This window comes from Sorghum bicolor, chromosome 1 (genome assembly GCF_000003195.3).
Source record: "Sorghum bicolor cultivar BTx623 chromosome 1, Sorghum_bicolor_NCBIv3, whole genome shotgun sequence".
In the NCBI taxonomy this organism is placed as follows: Eukaryota; Viridiplantae; Streptophyta; class Magnoliopsida; order Poales; family Poaceae; genus Sorghum; species Sorghum bicolor.
The window spans coordinates 46,530,427-46,550,245 of record NC_012870.2 but is presented as its reverse complement, the minus strand read 5'-3'; the positions used below and the strand labels follow the sequence as shown (position 1 = coordinate 46,550,245).

Genomic DNA, 19,819 nt, shown 5'->3' with positions numbered 1-19,819 from the left:
GGCTTCCATAGGAGTGCGTGCACAGTTGCAGCATAAAATTTTGGCCCTAAATTTTTTTGCCCCGTTTAGTTCTCAGGCTCTAATTTCACAAAAAAAATTCTCTTTGGGCCAAAAAATTTCAAATCTAAACAGGCCCTGAAGATTGGTCTGCAGTTGCAGACTTCTTTGCAAGTCCAGGAGCAAATTATTCAACAATTCTTCCTCTAATCTTGCTGCTCTTGCTTGATTTCCACCATTCCAATCTTGGTCCTCAGCTCCATGAACCGAAGATGGCCGAGTGGCTTGGTGAGGATGTCTGCGAGCTGTCGTCCGGTTTCGACAAACTCCAGAACAATTTGTCCTCCATCAACACAATCATGGATGAAGTGAAAACGAGTGTCGATATGCTTGCTGCGGTCGTGGAGGACTGGGTTCTTTGCAAGGGCGATGGCGGGCTGATTGTCCACCATCAGGGCTGGTGGGTGAGCTTCCTCGCCAGTCAGCTCACCCAACAGCCGGCGCAACCAAACAGCCTGACACGCCGCCGTGGCAGCTGCGACATACTCCGCCTCACATGTCGATAGCGCCACGATCTTTTGCTTCAGCGACTGCCAAGCAATGGGGGTTGCTCCAAGGAAGACGAGCACACTAGAGGTGCTTCGTCGACCATCAATGTCGCCTGCCATGTCTGCATCGTTGACAGTGAGCTCCGGCTCACCTTCAGTCTTGGGGGTTGTCTCGCTGAAGATCATGAGCCTTAGCCCACCTTTGCCGCCACGCTTGGGGAAGATGATCGCTTGATCAAGCGACCCTTTGACGAATTGACGTAGCACAACAGCCTCTTGACCGCCATCCAATGATCTTCTCGCGGGTCCTCCATGAAACGGCTGACATATCCAACCGCGAACGCAATGTCCGGCCGGGTATGAGTGAGGTAGCGCAGCCCACCGACGATGCTCCGGTAGCGCGTCGCGTCGACCTTCGTAGCGGTGCTGTGCTTGCTTAGCTTCAGCCGCTCCTCCATTGGAGTCGTGCACGGCTTGCAATCTGCCATGCCGCCGCGCTCCAGCAGCTTCTCCGCATAGGCACGCTGGCCCAGGGAGATGTGCTCCTTCCCCTGCCTCACCTCAATGCCGAGGTAGTAGGAGAGCATGCTAAGATCGCTAATCTTGAATCGAGCTGCCATCTCGCACTTGAAGCGATCAATGTCCTCCGCTCGCGCTCCAGTGACGATCAAATCGTCCACATACACGCCGACGACGAGCTCCTCCTTCCCCCGTCGCCGCGTGTAGAGCGCATGCTCTGTGGCGCAGCGAGCGAACCCAAGCTCGCCTAAGGTATCACCGAGCTTGGCGTTCCATGCTCGAGGGGCTTGCCGCAGCCCGTAGAGCGTCTTGCGCAGCTTGAGCACCTTGTGCTCAGCACCCTTGACGGCGAAGCCTGGAGCTTGCTTGACGAAGACCGTCTCTGCAAGCTTGCCGTTGAGGAACGTAGACTTGACGTCGAGGTGGTGGACACGCCAATGCTTCACTACTGCCATAGCCAACAGCAAGCGAACGGACTCCATGCGCACCACCGGAGAAAAGACTTCCTCGAAGTCGATGCCCTCACGCTGCACAAAACCTCGGCCAACAAGCCAAGCCTTGTACTTGACAATGGCACCGCACTCATCCCGCTTCACCTTGTAGACCCACTTTAGCCCAATTGGTCTGCAGCCCACCGGTGGATCCACCAGCTCCCATGTCCCATTGTCCTCGATCGCCCTCATCTCCTCCAACATTGCCCGACGCCAATTGGCGTCCCATTCAGCCACTGTGAACGTTGGCGGCTCCTCTGCGCTAACAAGGAGTAGCTCTGGGTCATCTAGAAGCCGACTAGCCAACCCAGGAGCTCGCCCTTCGCCGACAATGTTGTCCACGCGTCTGAACCGGACCTCCTCGCCGTCGTGGAAAGCATCCACGTACTCATCGATGTTGGTGGGTGGAGAAGCGAATTCCAGTGGTGGTGTCCCCTGTCCTGCTATCGCAGGGGACTGTGGTGGAGGTAAATGCACTGCTGCTGGTGGAGACTGCTCTCCAGCAGCAGCCTGTTCTGCAGCAGCAGCCTGCTCTCCAACAGCAGCAGCAGCCTGTGCTCCAGCGCCACCTCCTTGCATCACCAAGTGCTCGATGGTGAAGGTGTTGTTGACGCCACTAGCTTCCCCGACGCCTTGCTGCACCCAATCCCAAGCAGCCATCTCATCGAACACCACATCCCTAGAGATCACCACCTTACCTCTCTTGGGATCATAGAGCCGATAGGCCTTGCTGCCCTCCTCGTAGCCCAACAGCACCATGGGCGTGCTTCTATCTTCCAGCTTACCGAGGTGGGGCTTTGTGTTCTTGACATGGCCAATGCAACCAAATGTCCTGAGGAAGGAGACATTAGGCTTGCGTCCATGCCAAGCTTCGAACGACGTCTTGCCTTTCAAGGCCTTGGTGAGCGCGCGGTTGAGGATGAACACCGCCGTGGTCACCGCCTCACCCCAGAACTCTGCTGGCATCTTCTTGGCCTTCATCATCGACCTCGCCATGCCGACCACAGTCTGGTTGCGCCTCTCCACCATGCCATTCTGTCATGGTGTGGTGGCGCACCACACCTTCTTCTGCGCAGTACGCAGCGAACTCCATAGAAGTGAATTCGCCTCCACGATTAGTCCGCAGCACGCGCAACTTCTTGCTGTTCTCCGCCTCCACGCGTGCCTTGAACTTCTTGATTGCTTCTGCCGCTTCGCTCTTGCTGGTCAGAAGCTACAGCCACATGAACCGGCTGCAGTCATCTACCAGCAAGATGAAATACTTGCGGCCTCCATGTGTCGCCGGCGTGATTGGCCCACAGAGGTCACCGTGGAACAGCCCTAGGGCCTCAGCCACGCGATACTTCGCCATCTTCGGGAACGGCAGCCACCTTTGCTTCCCGGCCAGGCAGCTGTCACACAGCTCTCCTGCGTGCTGAATGTGAGGCAGCCCCCGGACCATCTTCTCCAGCTTGCCGAGGGCGTCGAAACTGAGATGGCCATAGCGGGCATGCCACAGCCATGGCTCCTCCATGCGCTGTGCAGCCAGGCAGATGGGCTGCTCCACCTTCAAGTCGAGAAGGTACAGCCGGTTCCGGGACCTCTTCACCTTGGCAAGAAGTCGCTGCTCCCGGTCCCTGATCTTGAGGACGCCGTCCTTGATCAGCACCTCGCTGCCGCGCTCATCTAGCTGGCCAATGCTGATGATGCTTGAACGCAGCTGCGGGATGTAATACACATCCGTCAGTGCGCGGTGCTCGCCGTTCTGGCACCTGAAGATGATGGTGCCACGCCCTTGGATCGCCACCCGTGAGCCGTCACCAAACTTCACCGTGCCGGTCACGTTCCCGTCGAGCTCGGAGAAGGCATCCTTGGAACCCGTCATGTGGTTGCTGGCGCCGGAGTCTAGGTACCACTGCTGCTCCTGCTCGCTGCCCACATGTCCAAGGTGGACTTGGGCACGCGGCTCGTCGAGGTTGACGGCCTTCAGAGCCTTCCCGTGCTCCTGTACCGCCATCACCTCTCCCTTCTCCTTGGCCTCAACGTCGTGCAGTGCACAGAACGTCGCCATCATGAGAGTGGCCACATCATCATCATCAGCCTGCGCCAAATGAGCTTCGGCCTTCTTCTCCTGCTTGCGATTTGGGCACTCCTTTGCCCAATGGCCTATCTTCCCGCAGCGCCTGCAAGCGTTGGGGTCGATCTTCTTCTTCTTCTTCTTCTTCTTCTTCTTCTTCTTCTTCTTCTTCTTCTTCTTCTTCTTCTTCTTCTTCTTCTTCTTCTTCGAAGAAGCCTTGCCACTCTCCTTCATCCGGGCAGCCCACTCCTCCTCTGTCAGCAGCAGCTTGCCGTTGTCCATCGTTGCTGTGGCCTGCTCCATGCGCTCGTCCACCGCCCGCAGACGGCCGGTCACATCCTCAATAGTGAGGGTGGACAAGTCCAACATTGTCTCTATGGAGAGAGCAATTTGGATGTACTTCGATGGCACGAAGTGGAGGTACTTGGAGACTGCCTCTTCTTCGTTGATGGTGACGCCGTAGCTCCCTAGCTTGCTCATGAGCGACGATAGGCGGAGGGAGAACTCCTCCACCGACTCTCCATCCTTGAACATGAGGTTGGCGTACTCCTGCTTCAACGGCTGGGCTGTCGCCTTCTTTGCGCGATCAGAGCCGACGTGCATCACAGCAATGGCCTCCCACGCCTTCTTAGCAGTCTTCTTTGCCCCCAACGGCTCCCTCTACTCCGTCGGCATAGCAGCGAGGATAGCCTCCATCGCTGACATGTGGTCTTCTTCATTGTCGGTGCCCTTGTCAATGGCATTCCAGAGCCGTTGGCTCTGAGCTTGACCTTCATGGTCACCGCCCACTCGCCATAGTTGGTGCGAGTCAGCATCGGCCAACTTGTGCCGCTGACCTCCCGCACGGTGCGCACAACGACGTCCTGTCGTGGCTGGGCAGCCCCAGCAGCACTGCTGCTGTCAGCCGTCTCTAAGCCAGATGCCATCGCCGGCGGTTAGTCCGCTACACCGGTTTTGATACCACTTGTTAGTCCCTGAGATCCCTGCACAGGTAAGCACTTAGCTTACCAGCACACCCACACACTCACTCACTATGGCTAAAGGTAGAAGAAGGGGTTGAGCTCAAGCACACACACATAGCACAAACACCAGCGCTGGCCAGAGCTCTGCTCTTTGGTTTATGGCAACTGAACTTAAAATTACATTACTAGGGCTGCACTTATATACACAAAGGGTAGGTTCAGTTTGTGTATGAACTGGTGGACTGCTATACTGCAGTCAAAGTCTACTATCCTAGCTGCAGGATAAGCCTACAATACTTATTAGCTAAGGACAGCATGGCCTACCAAAAATCTGTATCCTCACTAGTCCTAGTCAAGTGTTCCCACTACAGCTTGACTGTTGTTCAACCTTTCAAAGCTGGTCTTCAGTTTCACATTTCTAGTCACCAAGCTGCAGCCTTGACTGAAGATTGGTCTGCAGTTGCAGACTTCTTTGCAAGTCCAGCAGCAAATTATTCAACACCATTGCATCCGGATACTTCCACTTACAAGATAAGGCTGTAATATGATTTGTGTTAGTTCATATAAATTTTGTCAAGATTTAAGCTGTATCAAGACAAGGAAAGTAGTGGACAAAGTCGCTGATACCTGATACAATCTGCGTACATATGTCTCAACCACTCTCCGTTGAAGAGTAGGATCACTGTGATCGAACAACGCTACAAGAGCATCTTCAACTAAATCTTCCATTCTCTCATTTATCGCCATCTTTCTCCTAGGTGTTGACAAACGCTCTCCTTCCTCAGTAAACATTTCCAGCTCTGAAAGGCTTCTTGCTATGCTTGTGCGAAGTTCACTCAATTTAGTGTGCTCAAGAAGTTGGCTTGCTTTAAGTGCCAGCTGCATCAATAACAATATATTACACATTTTTTATCAACTATCACATGACTACATGAGCAAAATAAATCGAACCTCAATCTTCAAAAATCCTCAATTTTACCTTGGAATATGATGAATGGTTCAAAGCAGAGAAGCGAATCAGCTGATCCCTGTAAGCAGATGGGTTTGGATATACCAATGCTTCCATAAGCCGTAGTATTAATTTATTTTTGCTCCTCACACCCTTCAAACAAAAACAAATTGTCAGAAAAAAAAGGCCCTCGAATCTCTAGATGTACCAAAATAAAAATAAAAAATCACAGTTCACAGAAATTACCTGGTGTGAGAACACAATGTATACAACCTTCTCAAGGTCTTTTGCATGTTGAAGGCGTAGACGCTCTATAACATCAGACTGAAAATGAAAAAAAAACAGAAAACACAACAATAGTGAGGACATTTTGGTGAGCAAATGAGCATTGAGCAACCTCTTCAGAGACTTGCCTGAAGGTTATCATTGAAGAGCTCTTAAACAGACAGATACTCCTCAAATAGAGATTTGACAACAACACGAGCATGGCTTTCTCTTCCACCCTCATATGACTTGACCAGGCTCATAAGTGGTTCCACAAGCCTCTCATTAGTAATCCTATCTTTCTCCGAACAGTATGCAAGATTTGCCTATAGTAGTAATTTTGTAAGTAAGCAATATAAATACTCAAACAGGAGTTAACACTAAGTAGCAGTCTCAAACTGACCTCAATAACACACCTCAGCTGCTTTGCAGGGAAATCCTTACTCTTGCAGAAGTCAGGATTCAATTCATACTCCTTGTACTTACCATCCAACTGAATGCATCCAAACTAGTCAGACATCTCATGTGCACCCAAAAGAGGAGAGAAGTAATACAGAAAGAATACCACAATTGATTTGACAGAAAACTAGTCAAAAGCTAATCACCTCATTCCTAAGATCTTTTGGAAGTCGTGTTGCTAAAACAGACATAAGTTCTTGCCACTGTAGAAAAGGGAGCTCAGGGCTGTCTAGGCAGTTCAGCAAATCTTGTACAACCTGCAAAAGCACGTATAGATAGGAAAATGTTGATTAAATATTACATAAAGACTATTTTTTAAAAAAGGAACAGATTATTTCCAAGAAAATGTCACAGTGTGTGCCGTAAACTACGAACTTGGTTTTTCTTTGTAGATGAAGATAAGGAAGAGGAGAGAAAAATGAAAGCAAATTGAAATTACAAATCATTGTAAAAATTAATGTCTTACGTCATTTATATTATGTTCATATCCTGCAAGGATCATGTGTGCAGAATTCACACTTGCAGCAAATTTTTGATGAACTTTGCCAGAGATAGCAGTAGGAGGTCCCAGTTTGGGAAAGGAACCATGAAATGGTTCAGCTCTCCTCACAGAAGATGGGTCATCAAGGTCCAATCTTGCTATCAGGTCATTCGCCTGAAAAAAGGAAAACATACATTCAAGTTTGTTACAAATGTAGTAACCATGCTAATTTCATGAAGTTTGTTATAGATGAAGCGTTCATACTGATTTCATGAGAGAGAGAGAGAGAGAGAGAGAGAGAGAGAGAGAATGGATGTGCAAGCAGAGGGGGAGGGAAATAGAGAGGAATAAAATATTTGCATGGCCTGACCCTCAGGCATAACAAAGTGAATGACACCAGAGGCAGGCAGTAACAGTGGCATGCACATCTTCATGACTTCCACCTCAGCATATGGTGTATCAGCATCCACATGAGAGCCATCCGCAACCAAGAAACGAAGAAGTTTGCAAGGTGTATCAGCCAACAACTTTGAAGGATCGTGTTCTTTCTGCAAAGTACAATTAAGAGAATGAAAATGAAATCACGTATTTCCAAATGATGTGAGAATATAGTGAGTAGTTGAAACAATCCAAACTGCTTATTCCTTCAAGTCAAATTCGACATGGTGAGGAACTTTCAGAAATATCTTAGGCAACTGGCCACTGCCGTACTTTAGATGGTTTGACACATGAAACGCCACAGTTATGGAAGCCAAGAGAGAACATGCAGAGGGGCAAAGAAATCTACATTCAAGCATTATGACTCAGGGCCACGCTGTATCATGGATTCCTAAATTCTGTTCTCCACACTCTATGTTGTTATATTCCAATCAAGTTTAGTGTGGGTTTACAACAAAAGGTACAAAAGAAGAATATAAAGTTTTATGATCTTCGTACGAACGCAAGATTCACAAGAATTTGCCAGATCCAATACCTTCAGTTTCAAGTAATTACATGTAAAAGTACTGTGGTTTAGTACGTAACATGAAAGAGTTAAAATATGAAAATGTAGCCAGCTTTACCTGTAGTAAGCATGTTCTACCATTAATGAGAAGGCGCGTACCAGCAGCTTCTGTCTCTGCATAAATTACATGACTGTTTCCATCCAACTGAAGAAATTACAACAAAGATGTATCAGAATTTGTCTAATAGAAAAAAAAGAACTCGACCTGCAGGCATTAGGACAGCCCCTGGACATTGCATTAAGATCTTCTCACATAGGTCAAGAAAACCCTTGAACCCCTGCCCCACCCATACACAGTGGCACCATAGCCCATGTGAGAATGACCATGACTCAGGCTAGACCTTAGACCTATGATTTGGCGTGGGATAGACGAAGAAATTTTTTAAGCCCTGAGACCTGAGGGGATACTCAATAGAGACCTTTCGCTTTAATAGAAAGACACGGTGTGGGAAATTTACCTGCATTAAAAGTCCACCATCTCGCAGTGAATGTATCTCTGCTTCAATTTCTGATCCATTCATTCTTAATTTGTAGCTGCGGGGTCCACCCCTAACTGTCTCAATCTACAGCAGAGTTTAATCATGTAAGTGAGTCACTGAGTTGTAAGCACAGAAATGTAAAGAGAAAACTATAGATGAGTACCGTGTATTTGTTCCCCTCTATGTTCAGAGTAACACTTAAATTGACAAGCGAGATGTGCTGCAATGAAGAAAGAAGTTACACAGTTACCAAGCTGTTTTAAGTCCAACAGCAACAAGTATAATCTGCAATAAGGGCATTTCAGCATATATTATACCTTTGGTGGTATATGACCTTTGCTGAGATAACCAACATAATCAGTAACAACGCTTGAGCTCCTGCTTGATGCTTCCTGTGAAATAAGAGATAAATGTTTGATGTCAACAAAGATAGCTGACTGCCTAGCTCACAAGCAGGTAAGAAATCATGGTTCTGCAGTCAAACAGGCATACATATAGAGCTCCTCCAACAACTGAGAGGTACCATGGGGGCCTCTCTGCTCTAACACGCATAGCTATTCTGCTGTCAAGCCAACCAGTATGGATCTTATTTTCGCGGTACTCTGTGGCCTGTACAGATGCAAAATTGAAAACTAAATTACACAAAGACATAAAGAGTATCATGTACAGAAGATCATTTACTATGGAGGTCATCATACATTCAAGAGATCCACTGTCTCTCCACGGATCTGAACCTCTTTTAGCCCAAGTACCATATTGGCTATGGCCAAAGATCTAGATTCCCCAAATGCAAAAACATGACCTGCAACAGAAGAACACCAAATTTAACCAAAACCATCAAGAGATACCAAGAACAAACAAAAAATCATGCTATGTTACTTACCAAACTGTGAATCAGAAAATTCATGAATTGCTCCTCCAGACTGAAAATTCAAAAAAGGGAAATAACATTGGGTTAGTTTGTATCATACCAGGATACATATCTCAGTAAGAAAATTTTATGGAAACCAAGAAACAAAAATAAATACTCAAGGGTGATACTTCCAGCTGTGGTGATGTATATATAACACAAAAGCAAATAACCAATTTGGATGGACATATACTTGCCTTAACAGAGAAATAGGCCCAAACATTTTGTTTGCTTTTAAAGTTTAATAACTCCTGATGAAAAAGACAAAAGAATATAAGTTAACATATGGGTAAGCACAGCTGGTGGTGCAGAGACCGGAATAAAAAAATTCCTTTTTCTAAAAAAAAGCACAGCTGGTGGATTACCAAAAGAATATTATATAGTCAAGTAAACCAACCTCCACTCTTCCACTTGTAGGCTTAAACCCATCATCAGGATCCTCACTAGTAACTCTGACTGCAACACAATGGCCCTTCGGCCTCACTGACTGTGCTTTATCCAAATCAAACTTAGTTGCAACAGCTGATATTTTCCTCCAATCATGGTAGCCTCCCCCATGGTCCATTCCATAAAAGCGTCTAATCTGCAGTGATTAATTCATTCATCAGAACAAGAGAACAAAATATCATCAATCATGGAGTCGAGAAAATGAAATACCTGGAGTTATAGAGGGGTATGCCCATTCCGACTGCAACTTGGGCTGCTGGCAAGTTTACTTGAGCTATCCATTCAGTCACAGGATGTTCTACCTGAAAGGAAGCCAGTCAAAAACTCAAAATGCAAGAACCATAGAAGAATGCCTCTGCAAAATCCCTGCATTGGAAGTTTAGAACAGACCTGCAACCGTGGATTAAGCTCCAAAAAATAGTATTCGCCCGTTTCCATGCTGTACAGATATTCTACGGTAGCAGCACCAGCGTATTGAACACACTTAGCAAGCCACCTTGCTGCCTGCTCAAGCTCTTTAACAGTGTCTGGAGCAGCAACTGTTATTGGCCCCTCTTCAATAATCTGTTGCAGAGGTAAATGGTGAAAAATAATATTTTTTCAATAAAATACAAATAGGGAAAAAATTGTCGTGCACTTGTTCAACTATAAAAGTTATTCAAGAAAGATATAAACTTCTACAGAACAAAATACACAATCCAAGAATGGGACAAATTCAACGAAGGCATGAACTCGCAATGGGAATCAGGTGTTTAATAGAATTTGAAGAGCTAACCTTTTGGTGCCTTCTTTGAACACTGCAATCTCGACTGTGTAGTGCTGCCACATTGCCATGTTTATCACAGAGCAATTGAACCTCCAGATGTCGGCTCTACAAAGAAAGAAAAGAATGAATGCTTTCAGAAACAAATATATATTACACAGAAGCGCTCAGGATACAAAGAACAAAGGCAGGGTGAAAGGCTCAAAGCCAACATGAAAACTGTTAAGTTTATAAAAGCCCATCTATTATAGGCCCATATGGCCCATGAGGCTCTCTCTATATGGTTATCTCCACTGATGGAGATGGGTAGATCATTCTCTCAAATCCCCAGGTTGGTAACAAGGGAAACAAAATCTTTGAATCAGTTCTCACCTGAGATGCCACTTTCATAATAAATATAGGCGAGCCAGGGACTTCTCCTTGAACTTGCTTGAACAGTGCCCTCACCTCATCATCGTTATGAACCTACAGATCCATGCAGATGACAACAAAATTAGTGATAATCAATCTAAATTTTTTACTGAAATTTTAACTTCATTTTTTTTTCTGAATAGTGGTCCCTTCTCTTTCCCACAGTTCAGATGAACAAGAAAACCAACCTTTCTTCTCCCCAAGATGCCTTGATCATGGCAGGGTACCCGACCACCTGACAACTAGCCACTGCTTCCTCTGTGGTGGAAACACAAGCATTCTTATATATCTCCTCGGGAATTGAATGGCAGCTTTCTGGTGGAACTTTTACCTGCAGAGAGTTTGATTTAATATTAAGTGAACACAAAAGTAGCAGAGGAAAATAGGAGTAAAACCACACAGAAATAGGAGACGGCATACATGTGATCCACTCCATGGAAGAGTTGGAACTCCTGCTGCTTGTGCAATGAGAGAAGAACCAATCTTATCACCAAGTGCAGCCATTGCAGCTGATGGTGGCCCAAGAAAAATGATTCCTTTCTCGTTTAGAGCATCTGGAAGTTCTGGGTTCTCAGACGCATGACCCCAGCCAGGCCAAACTGCAGATACACGAGTTCTCTCTGCAATCTATGAAATTGAACTTGAAATGTAAATTACCAAAGTACAGTGAAAAATACATGTAAAATTAAACACAATCTTGTGAAAATTTACAGAACTCCAGATGATGAATTGTGCTAACCTCCACTATAAGCCGTACATTCGCATAGTTGTTATTGTTTGTTCCTCCAGGAACTTCTACGAACTGATCAGCGATTCTTATGTGCTCAGCGTTTATCCTCAAGTCCTCCGGAGTTTCCATAGCAACCAAAAGAATGGCCTTCTCTGTCCCAAAGGTCTCCAGGGCCCATATCCGGATGCTGCCCATGAACTTGACCGCGGCCATCCCATTGTTAGCGACTAGCACACCTGTGTATTGGCGAGTCACCATCAAGCGCTTTACAGAATTCGTCGACCTCTCTGATGGAGAGGATGGATGCCTCAAATTAGGCATCCCATTCAGTATGCCGTTCATTTGGTAGGGCTCCGCCATTATTTCACCCTTTTCAGTTCAGATCTCCTGGTAGGAGCAAAAGAAACAGATTGTTAGTATATTAATCACGATTCATGAGAGGCGGTACTTAGATGAATGTCAACAAATCACTACCACGATGCTATTCCCATTCATCATCAGAATAGTCGAAATTCAAACAGACAAGCAATAGTTTCTGAAATACCGTGAGGAAATGATAGCAAGTTAATAGCAGAGAAGCAACTATTTAAGCAGATCAAATGGTTCAGCACCAACTGGTTGTATCGTAATCGTAATAGAGCATAACCAGCCAGCAGAATAGGAAGAGCAAGGACACAGTTTTTTTATTTCCTAAAGCAAAATCGCAAAGGCAAGTAGGTTGTATATTAATCACGATTCATGAGAGGCGGTACTTAGATGAATGTCAACAAATCACTACCACATGCTATTCCCATTCATCATCAGAATAGTCGAAATTCAAACAGACAAGCAATAGTTTCTGAAATACCGTGAGGAAATGATAGCAAGTTAATAGCAGAGAAGCAACTATTTAAGCAGATCAAATGGTTCAGCACCAACTGGTTGTATCGTAATCGTAATAGAGCATAACCAGCCAGCAGAATAGGAAGAGCAAGGACACAGTTTTTTTATTTCCTAAAGCAAAATCGCAAAGGCAAGTAGGTTGACCATATATGTGATGAGAGAAAAATCGAGACCAGATGGAGAAATTTGCTATTATAGGATCCCAAACGTGTGGGTTTCGCTATAATAGGATTGCAAACATCTGCTTCGCTATAACGACTCTAGAAACATTGACACTTTGCTATTATAACATCAAAGCCTTCAAATAGACAAATTGAACTCAAATATCTTCAAATTCAAATATTATCATTTAATCACAGAACTGCGCTTAGGGCGGCGGCTGCTGCTGCATGGCTGCTGGCTGGCGCTGCTGCCTGGCCGGCTGGCTCAGCCTTGCCGGCTGCTTGCTGCAGCAAGATTCAACCATGATCCAAGCCATGATAACAAACAAAAATATAGATCCAAGCCATAGATTCAACCATGATTATAAGTTATAACACAAACAAGATCATCTCATAAGACCAAGATTGTGCTGGTGGCTGGCCACGGTCGGGCAGCAGTCGGTGCGTGCGAAGGAGGGAGGGCATCGGTCTCTCGCGTCGGGGAACCAATAGTCGCGGCTAGCAACTGAAAGGTCCCGTGGTGAAGGGGTATAGCAGTGATTAAATGAAAATATTGAATTTGAAGAGATTTGAGATCAATTTGCCTATTTGAAGGCCATGATGTTATAATAGCAAAGTGTTAATGTTTCGAGAGTCGTTATAGCGAAGCAGATATTTGGGATCCTATTATAGTGAAACCCACACGTTTGGTATGCTATAATAGCAAATTTCTATATGAGTCCAAACACGAAAAAGGTGATTAAAGTCGAAATAAAGGGGACCAACCCCATACAAAACAACAAGCTCCCCTAACCAAAATGAAAAGAAAACCTACTACTTCCTGCATACTTGACAAATTCCGATCGTCCGCAACACGCAGGATCTCTCCCTTCCCCAATCCCACTTGACACGCCACAACCTGCTCGACAGAATACCAAACCGAGTGCCAATCGCCACCGAGGAAGCAGGAGCGATCTTGTACCGGCGGCGCTGCCAGAAATCGCATTTTGGAGCTGGATTGGACTGGGGACGCCCCCCAGCGGCCGCTTGCGCATGGAGCAATGCAAAATTCCAACACCCCGAGCGGAACAGAGCTGAGCTACTATGTTAGCGGCTCCCCATCTCCAGGCCCAGATGCTATGGAGCAGGCCGGCCCAAGGAGGAGTACCAGAAGCCAAAGGCCCAACAGGAATATCTCTGGGGAAGATTGGGCGTGAGCGCCTGCGTGCGCGAGTCTAGGCTAAGGCTTGTAAGCGACTATATGAGAGGAAACCTGAGAGAGAGAGGCATCGAATAATTGATGTAAACTCAACTCATCTCCTAAGCACTCTTGGTTGCTCTATCCCCTTGCTGTTCTTCCTCTCCTGATCCCCAATTCTCTAATCCTTTCCCAAATTGCTGTAACCTGTTTCTGATGCTAACAATTGGTATCGGAGACACCGTTCCTCAGTGATTCTTTTCGCCTGCACTTACTCCATCGATTGATTGAGCAAACGGATCTGGTTGGCTTGATTGGGTTTCTAGCAGTGAGCTGCTGGTAGAAATCTGGTCGCTATAATTCCACTCCCCGCTTGAACAATTTGTGGCGTGCAGACGGTCTGGATCCCGATCCGCCCCTTCCCCACCACCACTTCACCCGTCGCAAGCGCAAATTGGGGGTCATGAGTCCTGAAACCAAGCTTATCATCGACGAAATCTCCCGCCGCTTCACCGAGCACGATCTCAAGTGGGATTCCCGCTTTTCGGAGCAGGAATCTCGCTTGGTTCGCCAGATCCAGGATCTGGAGAAGACGCATGGCGACCGCGTTGCTATGCTGGAGGGCGTCTTCAAGTCGCTTGACGAGTGGAAGTCGTCCATCGAGGAAACCATTGATGGTACCCAACTGGAGGTGAAGAAGCTATCTCGCACCTGGGCACGCGAGGTCGTCGACAACCCGGGCGACTCAAGTGGCGTGTACGCCGCATCTCCATCGATGGTTGGGCGTCCGCCTTCCGCCAAGACTCCAGACCCTGCCGCTATTCTGCAGCCTGTGTTTGGGCACCACGGCGAACCCCATCAACAGGAGAGTGGATTTGGGGTTGTTTCAACCCTGGTTCATTCCCCGGTCAAGGGTGAGCATCCACTTCCTAAACCTCCCTTTCCGCATTCTTTTGGATTTCCTAAACCTGTGGGTCTGTCGTCTGATAATCAGTCTTGGGAGGAGGGTCGTAAATCTGGCTTTAACAAATTCCCTAAGGTTAATTTTCCTGTGTTTGATGGGGAACAACCTAAAGTTTGGTTGCGTGATTGCTTAGATTACTTTGAGCTCTATGCGGTAGAACCAAGTTCATTGGTTAGAATTGCTCGCATGCATTTAGTTGCTGCTGCTAAGCGTTGGTATAGCTCTGTTGAGTCCCAGGTTCAGGATACCAATTGAAAACTTTTGCTGCCTTAGTGCTTAATCGCTTTGCACAGGAGCATCATGAATTGTTGTTGCGCCAGCTTTTCCAAATTCACCAAACGGCCACGGTGGCTGAGTATATTGATCAGTTTTTAGCCATTGTTGACCAACTGGGGGCTTATAACAGAACCACTGATCCCATGTTTTATACCATGCGTTTCATTGATGGATTGCAAGAGCATATTTGTGCTGTTGTTGCTCTTCATCGTCCACAAACTTGGGATACTGCTTGTGTGCTTTCCCAATTGCAGGAGGACTTGACGTCATCGAGCAAGTCGACCGTGCGTAAATGGGATGTTACCGTGGGGGCAAAGCCGTTCACTCGAGCGGCTTATCCTATTCCGCCACCTCCACCTCGTGTTGACAAGCTTCCTGCACCACCTGAGCTGAAGCCTCCGCCTGGCCGTGTCCTGACGGCTAATGATCATTGGGCCGCTCTACGTGCTACTCGCAAGGCTCAAGGCTTATGCTATAAATGTGGCGCTAAGTGGTCTCGCGATCACAAATGCCCCGCGGCTGTTCAGCTTCATGTCTTGGAGGAGATGTTGGAGTTATTTTCAGTGGAGGACTCTTCTTCACCTACTAATTGGACCCCTGATGACGAGCAGGCTCAGTTGGCCATGTTATTGTCTGCAACAGCGGTTTCTGGTATTACTGCTCCTCGTACTATGAGTTTTGAGGGTATGCTGGGTGACACACCTCTCCGCATCGTGTTGGATTCAGGCAGCACACATACCTTCCTCAGCGCTTCTGTTGCTGCTCAGTCTCCTGTATTATCTCCTCTTCCAGTACCCCTCCGAGTGCAGGTAGCTAATGGTCAGTACCTAACTTGCTCTCAGTTTGTCTCTTCTGCAAAGTGGTAGCTCCAGGGATTGGAATTTCAGTCTGATTTGAAGGTTCTGCCATTGTCCAATTATGACATGATTTTGGGTCTTGACTGGTTGGAGCAACACAGTCCCATGAACATCCATTGGGCACACAAGTGGTTGCAGATTCCTTATGGCCATGGCATGGTTAGGCTTAATGGTATCCTCCCTGCAGTTCCTGTGAATTATGTGTTGCAGTTCTGTTCAGTCTCTTCGATGACAGATAGTGATTTTGCTGCTCTGGCTCTAGAAATTCAGAGTCTCCTAGATTCTTTTGCTTCTCTGTTTGAGATACCATCCCAGTTACCACCATCTCGGGCGTGTGACCATGCAATTCCTCTGGTGCCAGGAGCCGGCCCCATATATTCGAGACCATACCGTTTTGCTCCAGCTGTCAAGGATGAAATTGAACGGCAGGTTCAGGAGATGTTGCAGTCGGGGTTGATTCAGAAAAGCACCAGCCCATTCGCCTCTTCTGAGTTGCTCGTTAAGAAGAAGGATAATACTTGGAGATTCTGTGTGGATTACCGTCAGCTTAACTCTATCACCCTGAAAAGCAAATACCCCGTTCCTCTCATTGATTATTTGCTGGATGAATTGGGTCAAGCCTCTTGGTTTTCTAAACTGGACCTTCGTTCAGGATTCCATCAGATTTTGTTGCAGCCGGGTGAAGAGTTCAAAACGGCGTTTCAAATACACTTTGGGCAGTTTGAATTTCGTGTGATGCCTTTCGGCTTGACTGGAGCTCCGGGTACATTTCAGGAGGCTATGAATTCCACCTTAGCTCCATTGTTACGCAAGTTTGTGCTTGTCTTCTTTGATGATATTCTCATCTACAGTAAGTCCTATGAGGAACATTTGATTCATTTGCAACAAGTCTTTGAACTGTTACAAACTCATGACTGGAAATTGAAGTTGTCTAAGTGTGCCTTCGCTCAACGTACTATTAATTATCTGGGCCACATTATTAGTGGTGATGGGGTGGCCACAGACCCCGAGAAGATTTCTGCTGTCTCAAATTGGCCGGTGCCTTCTTCCGACATTTTGGACTTATTGCTAAGCCTCTGACTGAACTTCTTCGTAAGAATTCCATCTTTCAATGGACGTTCGCACATGAGCAGTCTTTCCAGGCCCTGAAATCTGCTTTGGTGACCGCCCCAGTCCTCGCATTGCCCAATTTTTCACAACCATTTTGCATTGAAACAGATGCTAGTGCTTTGGGTATTGGGGCTGTGCTGACTCAAAATGGGCACCCATTGGCATATATTAGCCGTGCGCTGGGTCCCAGGTCCCGCGGCTTAAGTACTTATGAGAAGGAGTATTTGGTAGTTATTCTGGCTGTGCAACTGTGGCGGCAGTATCTACAGTTGGCTGAATTCACCATATTCACTGATCAGCAGAGTTTAGTGCAGTTGTCTGGACAGCGGCTTCACACACCCTGGCAACAAAAGTTATTCACTAAATTGCTGGGTCTCCAATATCACATTGTTTATAAGCCTGGCAGTAGTAACAAAGCCGCTGATGCCTTGTCTCGGATGACTGAACCACAGGCTTCTTGTGCTGCTTTGTCGGTGCTTACTCCTACTTGGATTAGTGAGGTTGTTGAGGGGTATGCTTTGGACCCCGTGACTCAGGAGGTGTTACTCAAATTGTCTGTGGATCCTCAAGCTGTTCCCCATTATACCCTGCGTGTCGGGTTGTTACGTTTTCAGAACCATATTTGGATCGGTGCAAACCCGTCTTTACAGCACAAGTTGATCACTGCATGCCACTCCAGTGCTCTTGGCGGTCATTCTGGTTTCCTGCCACCTATACTCGGATGAAACAAATGTTTGCTTGGAAGCATATGAAGCAATATGTCCGTGATTATGTTAGTTCTTGTGTTACTTGTCAACGCGCTAAACCTGATCGCGCTCGTCTGCCGGGTCTATTACAGCCTCTGCCAGTTCCCACTGCTGCTTGGCAAATTGTTTCCATGGATTTTGTGGAGGGGTTTCCTCGCTCTAAACAGGTCAATTGCATATTGGTTGTATTGGATTCCTTCACTAAGTATGCTCATTTTGTTCCGCAACGCCATCCATTTACAGCCAGCTCCGTCGCCCAGCTGTTTCTGAGTCACATATACAAGTTACATGGCTTACCTAATGCTATTATCTCAGATCGCGATCGTATCTTCACCAGCCAATTCTTGCGAGATTTGTTTCGTTTGGCAGATGTTCAACTTCAGATGAGTTCTAGCTATCATCCACAATCGGATGGCCAAACAGAACGCTTGAATCAATCAATGGAAACTTTTCTGAGGTGCTTCGCCAATGCCACCCCCACTAAGTGGTCAAGCTTGTTACCATTAGCTGAGTTCTGGTACAATTCCACCTTTCATTCTGCTATTGGTCGCTCCCCGATTGAAGCTTTGTATGGCTATCCTCCACGGCATTTTGGTATCTCAGCTTCTGACTCAGTTACAGTTCCTGATTTAGCTGCCTAGCTGCAAGATAGACGCATTATGAATGACCTCATTCAGCAACACTTGTTTCGTTCTAAGGAGCGTATGAAGCGCCATGCTGACAAGAAACGTACTGAACAGCAGTTCCAGGTTGGGGATATGGTCTTTCTTAAGTTGCAGCCATATGTTCAGACATCCTTGGCGCCGTGGGCAAACCAGAAGTTGGCATTCAAATATTATGGGCCTTTCAAGGTCATTGCTCGGGTGGGGTCTGTTGCTTATACTTTGGAGTTGCCATCTTCTTCAGCTGTGCATCCGACGTTCCATGTGTCTCAGCTCAAAAAGGCTGTCCTTCCCAATACCCAGGTATCACGTATCCTTCCGCCTGATGTTGAGCTCCCTCGTGTTCCTGCTGCTATCTTACAGCGCCGTCAGGCGTCCATTGGCGAACAAGTACTGGTGCCTTGGTCTGATTGGCCTCTCGAGATGGCTACCTGGGAGTCGCTGGAAGCTCTGCGCCAAGCTTATCCGTGGGCTCCTACTTGGGGACAAGAAGGTTCTCAAACCCCGGGGATTGTTAGCGGCTCCCCATCTCCAAGCCCAGATGCTATGGTGTAGGTCAGCCCAAGGAGGAGTACAAGAAGCCAAAGGCCCAACAGGAATATCTCCGGGGAAGATTGGGCGTGAGCGCCTGCGTGCGCGAGTCCAGGCTAAGGCTTGTAAGTGACTATATGAGGGGAAACCTGAGAGAGAGAGGCATCGAATAATTGATGTAAACTCAACTCATCTCCTAAGCACTCTTGGTTGCTCCATCCCCTTGCTGTTCTTCCTCTCCGGATCCCCAATTCTCTAATCCTTTCCCCAATTGCTATAACCTATTTCTGATGCTAACATACTAGCGAAAACGGAGTAGAGAAAAACTGTTAGAGAGATGATACGTACGCACGCAGTTGCAGAGGCGTGGCGCCCGTTCGGCCGAACGCGACCACCGGCACCGGCCGCCGCCGAGGAGGAGAAGAGGAATGAGGAGCAGGATACGTGCTCGTCATTCCTTAAATGCTCCCATTTAAGAAATGTGTGTCGTGAAGCTACTGCAGGGACGCCTTAAATGCGTGCCGTGAAGCTACAGCAGCGCGTGCTCCCAGTCCTCGCGTGAAGAGAGGGGGGGGGGACCGGTGGTGCGCCCCCGGGCCGTGGCGGCGCGGCTTGCGCTGCAGCAGCTGCCGCGCCCGCGCGGGCCTTTTAACTGCCCGCAGCGGTGGCCGCGGCGCGGCTGGCCCCAGCCCTGCAGCATGCAGGGGGACTATAGCAGCCGAGAGCTGCCGGGTAGAGAGAGAAGGCGGAAGTTGTGATGAGAGAGACAGGCAGCAACAACAACAGGACATGAGTGTGGAGTAAAGGTGGCAACGGGCAGAAAATATCCACGTATCCGCGGGCACCGGACCGGGCGGCCAAGTATATGAGCGTGAATCTGTATCCGCGGGCACGGGCGTGGGTAGGAAGTTGCGCCCAACAGACATAACTTCACGGTAGAAAAAAGTCATGCTCACATCCGCAAACTCGTCAAACCCGCACTGA

The 19,819-nt window shown here is 47.5% G+C and overlaps 1 pseudogene; it reads right to left on the bottom strand.

The window, feature by feature from the left end:
* LOC8059656 overlaps positions 1 to 10,793 on the bottom strand; it is a 22,168-nt pseudogene extending 11,375 nt beyond the window's left edge.